Source organism: Helianthus annuus, chromosome 4, assembly GCF_002127325.2.
Source record: "Helianthus annuus cultivar XRQ/B chromosome 4, HanXRQr2.0-SUNRISE, whole genome shotgun sequence".
In the NCBI taxonomy this organism is placed as follows: domain Eukaryota; kingdom Viridiplantae; phylum Streptophyta; class Magnoliopsida; order Asterales; family Asteraceae; genus Helianthus; species Helianthus annuus.
Window position 1 is genome coordinate 159,802,845 of NC_035436.2, and position 13,633 is coordinate 159,816,477.

Genomic DNA, 13,633 nt, shown 5'->3' on the forward strand with positions numbered 1-13,633 from the left:
GAACACAAACCAACACAAATAAAATCAACGAAAGCGACGCAGGCTAGAGGTGAATGACGAAAGGAGCAACGTTGGAACTTAAAGCCACAATCGCGAAACAGAGGTCGATATTCGATAGTGTTCATTGGTGGGAATAGGGTTTCCCATTTTAATTGTCAGAGTAATAAAATATATAAAATTAAAGAATATAAAAAGTTTAGATAAAATAAATAAAAGTACAAAAATCTTTCTTGAACAACATAAACAAACGGACATGAACGGACGTTCACAAACACAATTGAACAAAAAAGATCTCTATTCATGTTTGTTCATTTAACTAATCGAACAAAATTACTTGTTCATGTTCATTCATTTATTAAAGGGACGAATGTAGACGAACTTTCCGCCGAAGGGTTCACGAGTTGTTTGATTCGTTTACGACCCTATTTGATCCTACTTCTAAATCTACATATTTGTCTGCTAAAGAGCTACAACTATCAATCACTTGGTGATATTATTTGCACCTCGATACCATTAGGCTACAGCCTACAAGCGCTTTGGTATATATCGTAATATCTGATAACCTAGTTTAAGTACTTTTGTTTTATAATCTTATTCTAAACTATGAATCACTTTTTAATTAAATTTATATATTACAAAATTATTTATTGAAAACTTGTTTAGATTTTTCACATTTAGGATCCAACAATTTTAAATCAATAATGCATCAATAGAACACAAGTTTCTTCGTACAAAGGTGTGTATTCGTGTTGAAATACCAAGTAAAAACCATAACCTCTAATTAGGTTCCGTTTAAATACCAAGTAAAAACCATAACCTCTAATTATGTTCCAATGCAGGATTACTGTTTGAAATCATCACACACGTTTAGCAAAACTCAAAGTGAGTACATGAAATGTTAAATGCTAAAAAGTAAACGAATTATTATAATTATGTTACTTGAGATTCTAAGCACTTTAATATCCCCTCTAAACTTGATAAATTGCATTTTTAATTACTCTTCGAAATATGTTTGAATAAATACATAATTGCCCCTTAAAAGAATATGAAAACACCTAAATATATAACTAACGTTACTAGGGGCATAATCCAAAATACAAAATACTCAAATGATATCGACCAATGAGAAACATTCACCTATTTTTAACCAAATCATGAAAAAATTACCCAAATCGGTAGAGGCACAACACAACCCAAAGAACCTATTTTTTTTTTCATTTTTAAAATTAAAACTAAATTATATATTAAAAAGGCAAATTGGAAAATAATAATCCCATCTTTCTGAAATTGGCCGATAATAATCTCAAGTCAGTTATTAGCCAATAATAATCCGACCTCGTCCAATTTTTTTGTAAAATAGTCTGCCGTTAAAATAAGCTTAACGGAGTTAAGCGTTTTTCCGAATCACAAACCGATGTTTTAGGGCTTTTGATCAGAACGAGGATATGAGTCGATTGATGTAAAACTTACCTCGAAATTGTGTTCGAAATGGCTTGAATTTTGTTAATTGGAAGTTAAACACCCGAATTGAAGCACCGTTTTCTTGGTTTGGGGGCAGTATTTCGAGGTAAGTGTTACATCAATCGACTCGTATCCTCGTTCTGATCAAAAGCCCTAAAACATTGGTTTGTAATTCGGAAAAACACTTAAATCCGTTGAGCTTATTTTAACGGCGGACTATTTTACAAAAAAGTTGGACGAGGTCGGATTATTATTGGCTAATAACTGACTTGGGATTATTATCGGCCAATTTTAGAAAGATGGGATTATTATTTTCCAATTTGTCTATTAAAAACGCAAGTATCATCAATTTTATTGATTCAAAATAATGAAAAAAGTTATATACATATAAAAAAACAAAAAACATTTAAAATCTAGAAATCACAAGGCCATTCATACCGCTTCGCTTTTTTTTTTTTTTATATAAACCTAACAACTTAATTTTTTTTTTTGTATTATTGTAACTTTATTATATTTGAATTGAATACATATTAATTTTATCTATACGAAGGTGTGGTTGGTATTCTTTTGGGTGATGGATGTTCTTTAACAAGTCATTGTAGCCACCACATACGACTATTGACCAACACTTTCCCGATTCCTCTACATGATACCTTTGCTGCGGTGTTACAGTAAAACCCGAGCAAACTGATGCCGAAATACCTGAGCAAACCAAAAGGATTGCCCGAGGGTGCCCCAAGCAACCTAAGAGTATATGATACATATGGCCATGTCATTTTCTTTTCAAAAAGCAGTTTGTACCTAATTTATAGATTTTTTTATAACAAACTAACATTACACCATATGTCATAATTATTTGACCTAAATATGAAATATCCTGACGATTGAAAATTATAAACGATAAGTATTTCTCCACGTGTCATTCGTGTTTTTATTGACGATTTCATATCTTCGAAGGGTGATCCATATGTAGCCACTTGTAAAGGGCAATTAATGCGAAAAGCCCACAAACAGTTAAAACTGAATTATGCAACTTAAATATTAGGACAAACTGATCCAGTCACTGCCACGTCAAGTTCCCTCAAACATATCTCATCTCGTTTCATACAATAAACTCCCCTCAACTTATTAGAAATGTTTTCTTGTTACAAAAGTTGGCTAATGAACACATCTATAGTTCAAAGTAGCATCTTTTTGTTAGAAATATAATAGTATTAATAGCTTTATTTTAAAAGGAAAAGAGTTTTATAATGTAAACTATTTTGCAAAAATTTGCTAACTTATATAAATTTGTATAAAGCTTTATCACTTACATTTTGAAACTGGGATTTAGTTAAATTAGGGTGAAGGGGGTGCTCACCTAATAGGTGAGTCCCCTCTCTTACGCCAAACCAATCCCCGTGTGCCACGTCAACTCCCCTCTTAAACTCCCCTAACACCCCCATTTGATGGCGCCACTCCCCTCTTAACTCCCCTTATTTTTTTATTCAAAAAAAAAAAAAACAAAGAAAAGCTTTGATTGGTTGAAAGTGGGCTGGCCCCACCACCTTTCCCCTCTCCTCCTTCGGTGAGCCGCCACCGGTTTCATCCCTCTCTCTCACTCACCGATTGAACGGCGCCACCTTGCCTATCGGCAAAATTGGTCCCCGATCCCCTTTACCGATTGTGCCCCGCATAGCCTTAGTATATTAAACTTGGCAAAATATTTGTTATCTTTTATATAGATATATGTTTCGTTTTAATATGTGTGTGTATATATATATAACTTTATAACCTATGATTTTTTTATATGTATATCAATTCATAATAACAAGGAGGTTCCATAAAAATGAAATATTAGTTTACACATAATATAACATTATGATAGGATCATAAATCAACATTACTAAAATATATAAACTTTCAACAACAATATATAATTCCACTTGTGTTTATCAAGTAAATAAAGATCTACCAACTAAATGTCATATTAATAAGCTTTTATACAACTACTTAATTATATAGCATCTCAATAGTAACTAAATAGCCAAGACCAAAACTTATCCTCATATGATAAATAAACACCCATACGGTTTTGTTTGCTTGATTCTTTATTGTCTTATGTCATGATATGAATTAAACAACACATGCGCGCACACATATACATATTGCTATATTGCTTAATGTATCATCATCATCATCATCATCATCATCATCATCATCATCATCATCATCATCATCATCATCATCATCATCATCATCATCATCATCATCATCATCATCATACTCAGTAAATTCCACCAATAGCAAAACTGGTAATTTTGCGAAACAATTCGAGTCAACTACAACTAACAACTTAGATCTACAACTAACTTTGTCAAACACACTTTGTAAAACCTCATGAGAACGACTAAATGTGACCAAAGAGACCTTTGTTACATATAATAGAAATGCAAGGTTTTAGAAAGGCTTACACTAAATATGAGGGGGGTATCCTAACTTGCACAAACTATAATCCCTCTATAAATTGCATAGCCATCATTCTACTTGTGGCATATTCTCATTCATTCACCATTCAACAAAACACAATAAACTCTTATCTCCCTAAGTCTATAGCTAAAATGGCAAGCTCAAGAATCGCTAGATTTGTGAGTGAAGTTGCACCACCCCAATTTGTGAGTTTAATGAGGCATCGTACAACGAAAATGTTGGACACGATAAGCGAAGACGAGAGGGAAGTTTCTATGAATCATGAGACCTCCTCACTTTCTTCTGCTCAGTTTCATCAACAAGCCAGTGGTACTTCTATGCAGTATGGCCTTAAACAAAATCAAAGAAAGTTTCCGGTATTTAGAAATTGATGTGTTTGGATTATATATGTTTTGTCAATTGTTTATGTTTTGAAATGACCCAAGTTTGGTTGCACTCTCTTTAGGCCACTTTTATTTGTCTTTTGAGTAGTGGGGTTTAAATATTTGTGCATGATGTACTTTTATAATTATGCGAGATATATATTGATAAATTACGTGTATCAAGAAACGTTAATTATATATTCCAAGTTCCTCTTTACTTATAGTAAACGAACAAATGTTGTATTCATATGCTTATAATCTCTAAAACCAACTTAATTAAAAACAAATATTGTATTCATATGCTTATAATCTCTAAACTCAACTTAATTAAATGATTCAACATTATTTTAATAATCCAGTTTTGTAATAATGTTTTTTAGTACAGTAGTTGATGTTTTCACTTACAACAGTTTTCGGATGTTAGTCTAATATTAAAGCTTATGAAATTCAAATTTCAAGCCACGAAACACACTAATAAATAGAGGTGTAAATGAATTAATTTGTTCGTTCGTGTGATACTTCAAATCGGCTCGCTAAAAGCTAAAGTATGCCAAGTTTAAATAAATGTGAACCTAAACTCGAGCCTAAATTGAAGCTCATTTAATCGGGCTTTAGACATACAGATCTGAAACAAGACAAGATAGAACTTGAATCCTCATAAGTCATAACTTAAACGAAACTAGCTCAAGTTGACATGTTTGACTTGTTTACGCGTTTATTGATAAGCCGGATCTTCCTTTACCATTGAGATATAAATGATAAGGCTAATATATTAGTTATGTTTATAGAAATACGAAGCCAACTATATTAGACGTGAAAAAAATTGCATGTTTTTAGTTGTAAAAAATAAAAATTGTAACCGGTTTCATTCCTTAAATTCTTGAAGGCAACTTGCTCAGCATAAGCTAAGACCACACGGGGCCGTGCGTTATTTTATCACGGAAATCAACTACAACGCGTTATACATGAACAATTCCCACCCCCACAACAAATGTCAACGCGTTATATTTTCCACGGATTCAATTTTCATGATATTTTCAACGCATGATGGTTTTGTTTTGTGAGTGTAATTGTTGGTTGGGGGAAATTGATGGGTGTGGTGGTGAGTGATGACTACCAATGTTTTCAGAACCGGACCGGACATCAAACCGGTTGCCTTACTGGTTCACTGGTCGGACCGGTCGAACCGGATTTAAGAACTGGGAACGTTGATTAGTATAATTATATATCTTATATTCTAATAATCTTATTTTATTTTAATACATTTGATATATAGACTTGGTAAATTGGTTAAACCACACTCAAGTCCATCTCTCGAAAAGAATGTAGTTAATTTTAAATTCTAAAATGTATTAAAAATAGAAATATTGAATCCTACACAAAGCCCAAACTAAACTGATTTGAATATTCATTTATTCTCCTTTAAAAAGCCCACTAAAAAAATAGGGTTAATAACTTAATATAAGGCTTCAGCAGTTCAGCCGCTCCAGTTGCTATTCCAGATCTAAGGGAAGATCGAACGAATTTGATTATGTCGAAAGAAAGAATGAAGAACGAAAATGGAAGAACGGAGACGGAAGATCTTGCAGATCCGGCCAACTTGCCGGACCGAGCCACCTGTTCGGCCGCCGGTGAAAAAGGGAAAAAATAATAAAAAACAACCTGTCGGTTGGACCGCCGAACTGGTTGAACCGGCGAACCGGAGTTCGAGTCGAACCGGCCGATTTTTTGACAATTGCTGAAAATAGCCAAATCGGATCGTGTGAGGTGCCGAATCCCGGTCGGACCGGCCGGTCCGAACCGGTTACGAAAACAATGATGACCACCCCCACTAAAAAAGGTTGTGAGTGATGGAAAAATGGTTGCTGACATGGCGGAACATGATTGGATATTGTGAGTGATGAAAAAATGGTCACTAGTGACCACCCCATCTCCCCTAAGGTGTGATTTGCCTGCTCCATTAATTGAAGTGTATTAACTGGATCTTGTTAGTTTTCAAGTAACAAAATCTTATGATTAAAAATGGGGCATTTGTGATAGTAAGAGCATTCACATCTATTCCATCATATTTTCACTCTAAGGGGAGGGGGGTGGTTACTAGTGATAGAATTCTGTCACTCCCACTATCCAATCAACTCGTGCCATGTCATCACTCAATATTCTATCACTAGTGATAGAAATGTAGTGAGGGTGGTCACTAGTAATAGAATTCTATCAATCCCAAATTTTTATAATTTTTATTTTAAAATTAAAAGCTGCAACATAGTCTTCGTCACGAACACCCATAGTCTTCGTCACCATTTTCTTCCATATTCATGAATATGTACACGTGTCATTTGAGTGAGAGATGCACACATGCAACATGCAGAGCCTTATCCAATTTCAACGCGTTATACAATCAACGCGTTACAAAAAGAACGCGTGATGGAGTGGGCGGCAGCGGTGTTCTGTGGTCGATTAACGCGTGATGGGGTGGTATCACGGACCACCCCGTCTGCTCTAAATTACACTAAAAAAACACTATATTTTCTCTCTCTCTTTTAAAATATATTAAAATATTATAGGGGTGAACAGTGTCCCCCCAAAATATACAGATGAACAGTAACATTTTCTCTCTCCTCCACTCACAACCACTTTTTATACTCTTTATATTATAAAAACTTCACACACAAAATTTAATGGTATGGATGTGAATGCTCTAAGGCTGGACGGTATAGGGGACGTCCCCGGCACAGTGAGGCCCATCCACACCGCCCCTTGGGGCCGGTCCCGTCGCTAACGTCGCCCAACCAACGGGCAAAATGTTCCTCTCTCTTTCTTTATCCAACACACATATACATACATGTTGTATGTAGGTGCTCATCACCCACACCCTAGGCTCATCTCTTAGACTATGGGGTATGGGGCTTGGGTTGGGGCGTGGGTTGGGGGAAAGCGCCCAAGCCACCACCCCGGGTGGGCTTGGGTTGGGGCGTGGCCCTTGGGGCTTGGGATTGAAGCCGAGCGTGGGGCGGTCTTGACATCCGATGTGGCGGCCTCCTATTGATTGTCAACCGCCATGCCATAGCCGGCCATTTGAATGTTTGAATTTTAAATTCAAACCGTTTGGCCAAGCCAAGCGGTCACCCCAACCCCAACATCCCTTATAAATGTAACCCCCAACCCCACCAGCTACCCCATCCCAAACCGTCACTATCCAGCGCTACCCCACTGGCTACCCACTTGATCCCACGAACCCGCTACCCCAACCCGAAGAAGATGGCATCTTGGACCCACGAGGAAGAATTGGCTCTCGTCACAAGCGTCGTTGACGCTATGAAGGGTCGGCAACCTGGCCAAACACGATATTGGTCGGAAGCATTCGCAACTGTCACACCCTGACTTTTGCGGAAGCGTATGATGTGTGACTGGTTTAATATCATTGCATTCAATCATAATAAACAACTACATGATCAAAACGATGTTCATCCATTCATGAAATTTGAGTATTACAAACACTGGTTATTTAAGTTTTAATACACAACCTTCAACTAGGTTACAAACCAACAAAAGTGGATGACATCTAAACTTGAAGTCTACTTCTAGTTACAACACCCGCGCCCAAGATCCAACCTGTCACCTGAAATACATGTAATTTTGGAAAACATCAACAAAAGTTGAGCAAGTTCATACGTTTTGTGTGAGTACTGGTAAACTTGTAAACCTTTGAGAGACTCCTTTGAAAACAGGTATGAAAAGCGTGTATGAACATACCAAATAAATTTTTGACAAGGACATTAAGGCATGTGAGGACATAGGGAGCACTCAAAATGAGTAAGCTTATACCCTTGTCGATTTTCTCTCGACTATGTCGATTTCCCTCGACTATGTCGAATTTCCCTTCGACTATGCCAATTTACCTTGACTATGTCAATTTCCCTTGACTATGTCGATTTCCCTCGACTGGGACACCGAAGCACTCAAGTGATCACATGAGGACCATGAGTGGGGCTCGGCCGTACCCGTTAGATCTAACCTTCGTCCCTAATTAAGAATTAATGGCATTTCAATATTAAGTCTATGCTCACATGATCTAATAGTGCATTTCATAGGCATTTCATACCGTTTAAGCATTCGTAACATGTATTCCACCCCCGAGAGTTATAAAACCAAAAACAGTTAAGAGAAAAGGGGGAGCATGAACTCACTGTTTTGCGTCTTCGGTACTCGTAACTCAAATCTCGCCAGCAAACACGACTACCTACAATGTGCTAGGGTCTATTAGACGAGCGGGCCGTGTCTTGCCTTAGTATTCATGTTTTGAGTTACGTTTCTTTGATGTCTTTAACATTATCCAAAGTTATAATTACTTGTTAAAATAATAATTATTTTAACTTTAAATTATTTTCAATTTTGGAATAATTGTTAAACAATAGTTTTGTAACAATACTTCTCAAGTATTTATTTTCGTATTTCCTTCCCAAGGATGGGGGTATCTCATACATGTGTATTCGTATTCTCGTATTTGTAGTTTCCAAAATAAAATATTTTCAAGTCTTACTTTAGAAAATATATTTAAACTTGTTTTGTCCCAAAAATAATGTATTTCAAGAAAATATATATTTTCCCAAAAAACATATATCTTCTAAATATTCCAAGAAAATATAATTTAACTTCCGAAAATAATATATTTTCTCCTTGTCGAAAATATGATATACTTTGTAATAATAAAAATCATACTTTCATTTCTTTTGTATCCAAAATAATATTTACCAAAAATATGCTCATAAATGTAGTTTTCGGAATATCTTGTAAGTTACGTTCTTTCGTTCGATTTCACAATATTAAGTGTGTAACTTATACATTTATTCCTTGTGATTTTTGGTATTATTTTGGATTGTAAATTCTTGGTATTTTGTTAAGTTATATTACTTTAAATCCTAAAATAATATAACTAATACAAAGTATACAAATAATCACACAATGTGTCTTTAATGTAAATATATATTCTAAATACATATTTATCCATTTTTATTTATAAAAACCAACCTCCAATACTTGTGTTTTTGTAACAAAATCTATGGCGAAGTTTATATTGAAAACCATGGTTAAAACACACTTGTAAGTATTTGTTTAGAAAATATTTTTCTAAGTGTTTATATTTTTAGAAAATTTTGCCATAGTTTCCCCTAAAAATGGTGGTGTCCATGCTATCAAAGCATATCATTTTCTTTTCAAAATCATCACAAACAATCAACAATCAATCTACACTTACCAAGTGTTAAAACAAAGCTATCTACATAATAATCATGAACTCGAACTTTCATAAAAACTTGTAGTAACTTGGTAGTGTGTTTAATAGGTTTAGTTACCTTTAAAGTGTGTTTACTTCTTTAAAAATCTCATTCTTGAAAGATTTAGGTGTTTACAACTTACTAGATGATTTTTCCAAAAATCATTCTCTTGGGTTTTTCTTGTAAACAATGTATTCTTACACTTGTTTCACTACTAGAAACAATGGTTACTTTCTTTAAAAACTATGTTCATGTAAATCTTGTGATTGAACTTAGTTTCTTTGGAAAACTATTTTTGAAATCATCCGTGTTTATGTTTAGTAACATATTACATACTACATCATTCACAAAAATCATTTTCATCTTTCAAGTTCATAAAAACAATAAGCATGGTGATCTTGGTCTTTCACAAGATCATCACCTTAACTTACTAGATCATGTGTTTAATCACAATCTAGTAGGTTTCTTATGGTGTCTAACATCACTAACATAAATCATCAATCATCAAGAAGCAAATAAACACAAATCAACAAGTATTCATATGATATTATGCTTATGTTAATGAGTTGTGATTATATCTTTTAGTGTTCATCAAGTTTAACAACGTATATCATCTATTAACCATCAAAATAAGAAGTATCAAGAGATCATAAGGGCCTTACTACTAGCACAAGCCTAGGGAAGAACACAAGATGATGGTGATGACAAAAATGTTGGATAAAAGCAATCGGGTGAGGTCCTTCAAGATCCAAGACCACCAAGCTTGTTTGTAGACCTTCTTACACCTTTGAGAGTATATGGATTGTATGGACAAGACTTGGCAATGGTGGTGGTGTGGGGATGAGGTCTCGGCCGAGAGGAGAGGAGAAGGAAGGAAGAAAGATGGTGTGATTAAGTGTGTGCAAAAATGAGTGTTCATGACCATCTTATAACCATCTAACTCTTTTAACCAAAGGGTCTTGTGTTCCATAAGTACAAGACACAATCTCTAACAAATCTTAGGAAGATCAAATAAGATCAAGAGAAGATTTGGGGTGGGGGCCACATGGTGACCGTCCTAACCAAGGGGGGGGGGGGTCTTGGTTTGGTTTTAATGATAAGTTAAGTGTTTAGTTAGGATTCTAAGTGTATTGATTAGTGTTCATGTGTAACATGTGTTATATAGTGTGTTAAGGTGTTCGGGGATCATAACTAGCTCAGAAACATTAAAACAATGCTTCTAGTATAATTTTGGTGTTTTGGGTAATGTCTGGTTGTTCGGTTAGATACCGGTTCGTTAAAGTGCCAAACTATTCCGTTTAGTGATCTTTATGTACCCTTTTGTGACCCTTTTAATTCCCGGCATTTAGGAAAGCATTCAGGACCATTTAGTCATATTTTTGCATGTAACAAACTTGTTAAAATGCTGAATTTTGCTGATTTATGCAGAATTCTGCACTTTATGTGGGTTTTAGGCACTTTTCGGCACTTTATCTATCACCTAGAAAAGCATTTTTGTGGTCCTTACTTCCCTACATACTATACTAGTTAGTACGTAGTTTCTGGCTCATACTGGGCCTCAAAACACTGTCCGTCTATGTACTGAACTCCCGTCAGTGCTTTTAGTTTGTATGATAATGTTGCCAATTCTGTTCTGTGCATTATTAGAACTATATCGTGTTGCATGTGGTAATGATAAAAGTCTTGCAACATGAAATGCCATTGTATGTATATAACAGTAATCAGAAATTCATTTGTCTTGTAAACTAGATCATGCACAGTTATTGAAGCACATATTACTGTTCAATTAGTGTACGGAATGTACGAAAAAGTGACAGTTGTCACAGACTCCCCCCGTTAAAAGAATTTCGTCCCGAAATTCAAGCGATGCCATCGGTCGCAGAGGAGTTGTGAATCAAATGTGGTCACTTAGGTTTAAAATTTGTCTTCATGTTCCCATGTAACTCTGGGTCATGATATGAATTCTAACGTACTCAAGTAAATCAACTATGTCTTCTCCGTGTTTTGTGGACTCTTAGTCCGCATCCTTAACAGGTTCTATAGTAAATTAGAGTTTGTCGTTGACGTGAATCTTGTTTGTGGGAACAACGACTGTTCCTTGAGTCAGACTCCTCTAAAAACTAGACACTTGGAATGTGTCGCGATCACTACTGATCTTTTCTGGAAGTTTCAGCTTGTGAGCAATGGTCCCGGTCCCTACCAGGATCTCGACAGGTCTAATATACCGGGGGTCCAACCTTCCATGTTTTCCAAATCGCATCACGCCTTCACAAGGCGAGGTTCCCATTAAAGCCATACTTCTTATCTCAAATTCCTACGATTTCCGCCGCTCGCTGGCGCAATCTTTCTGCATTCCGTGGGCTGTCTTGATATGATCACATATCTGAACGATCTTGCCTCTAATTTTTCCTGAACTAACTCGGGCCAGTAGATTGTTTATCTCCGGTCTCCGTTCAATACAACAGGGATTGACTTATTATGTTCCCTCTAAAGCTTCACACGAAACGGTTTAACCAGCGGTGTGATAAGTACTGTTGTAGGAAAACTCCACTAAGGGCAAGTGAGTGTTCCAACTTTTCATCAAAGTTAATCACACAAGCACGTAACATGTCCATACAGTCTGCATCGTTCAGTAGCTCAGTCCATCTTCGTTAATATTTAAGTTCTTACGATCAACTGTGTGCTGCAACCCTTGTGATCAGTAAAGGTCGTGCAGCGTTTTCTTACAGGTAATGACGTCAAATTTGCGGCGCGCAATTACTGTATCTAGATCAAGGTTTCTTCTCATGATCCCTTAATCAACGTGACGCGTATGCAATGCCGTGGTTTCGTTGCATCGACACGCAATCGAGACTTTGTCGAGAAGCGTCACATAATTGCAACTCTAACTCCTTAGCTCTTGATTGCAGGGTTGGCATGAATCTTGTTCTTATCCACCATGTATCCTAAAGTTCTTACCTCGCGAATTCAAAATCCGCTTTTCGACATCTTAGCACATAACCGTTCTTTCTCTAAGAGTCGCAAGATAAATTGCAGATGTTGCTCATGACCTTCCTTGGTCTTCGAGCTTATGAGAATGTAGCCAATAAATATAATCATGTTCTTATCCATGTACGGCTTGCACACCTGATTCATGAGGTCCATGAATATTGCCGGTGCATGTGTTAAGCCAAACGGCACATCAAGGAACTCGTAATGCTCAAAGCGAGTCCTAAAGGTCGTTTTAGGGATATTTCCTTCTTGTATTCATAGTTGAGGACACCCTGTCCTCAAGTCGATCTTTGAGTGGTAACTAGGACCTTACGATTTGTCTGTTCATGTCATCAATCCTTGGCAAAGGATACCGATCCTTGATATCCAATTCTCTGGAATTGATGGAAAGTGGAAAGTGTCAACTTTCTTCTCATGTCCTTAACTAAGGATGTCATGTCCTTAATTCCCTCTGAATTCCTCTCAGATTAGGCTATGCACGCATGTAAAAATTGTTGTTCTGTTTCCTAACGAATAACACCGGGGCTTCCCAGGGTGAGAAACTCGGCCTGGTAGATTTCCCCTGTCTAGCAGCTCTCACAGCTGCATCAGAGGCTCTTGTATCTCGGACGAAACTAGTTGGTAAGGCGTTATCTCGTCACTGGTGCCGCTCCTGGCACGAGTTTCATCCTAAACTCCTCTTGTTGCTGTGGAGGTATTCCTGGCAAGTCTTCAGGAAAGGCTTCTGTGAATTCCTCCACCACGGGGTTGTCTTCTAGCTCCAGCTCCTGGGTCTTCTTATCGGCAACATGAGCTAGGAAGGCTATGCAGTCTACTCGGAGGCGCTTCTGTGTCTCTTCGACCAATGAGAGATGTCGCAGATCCGCTGCCTTATGGGGTCTAGCACCCTTGCACCTATTGCAGGAAGGTTGTGTACTATAAGTGTTTCATCATTCACAAGAGGGGTGCGACTGATTTTCCTTATATCGAACGACTTCAGCTTTATACTTGGATATCCAATCCATGCTGACTATCCTATCATGACTTCCCAAGTCATTGGTAACAGAATGTTCCAGCCTTCTGAGTCCCCAAAATATA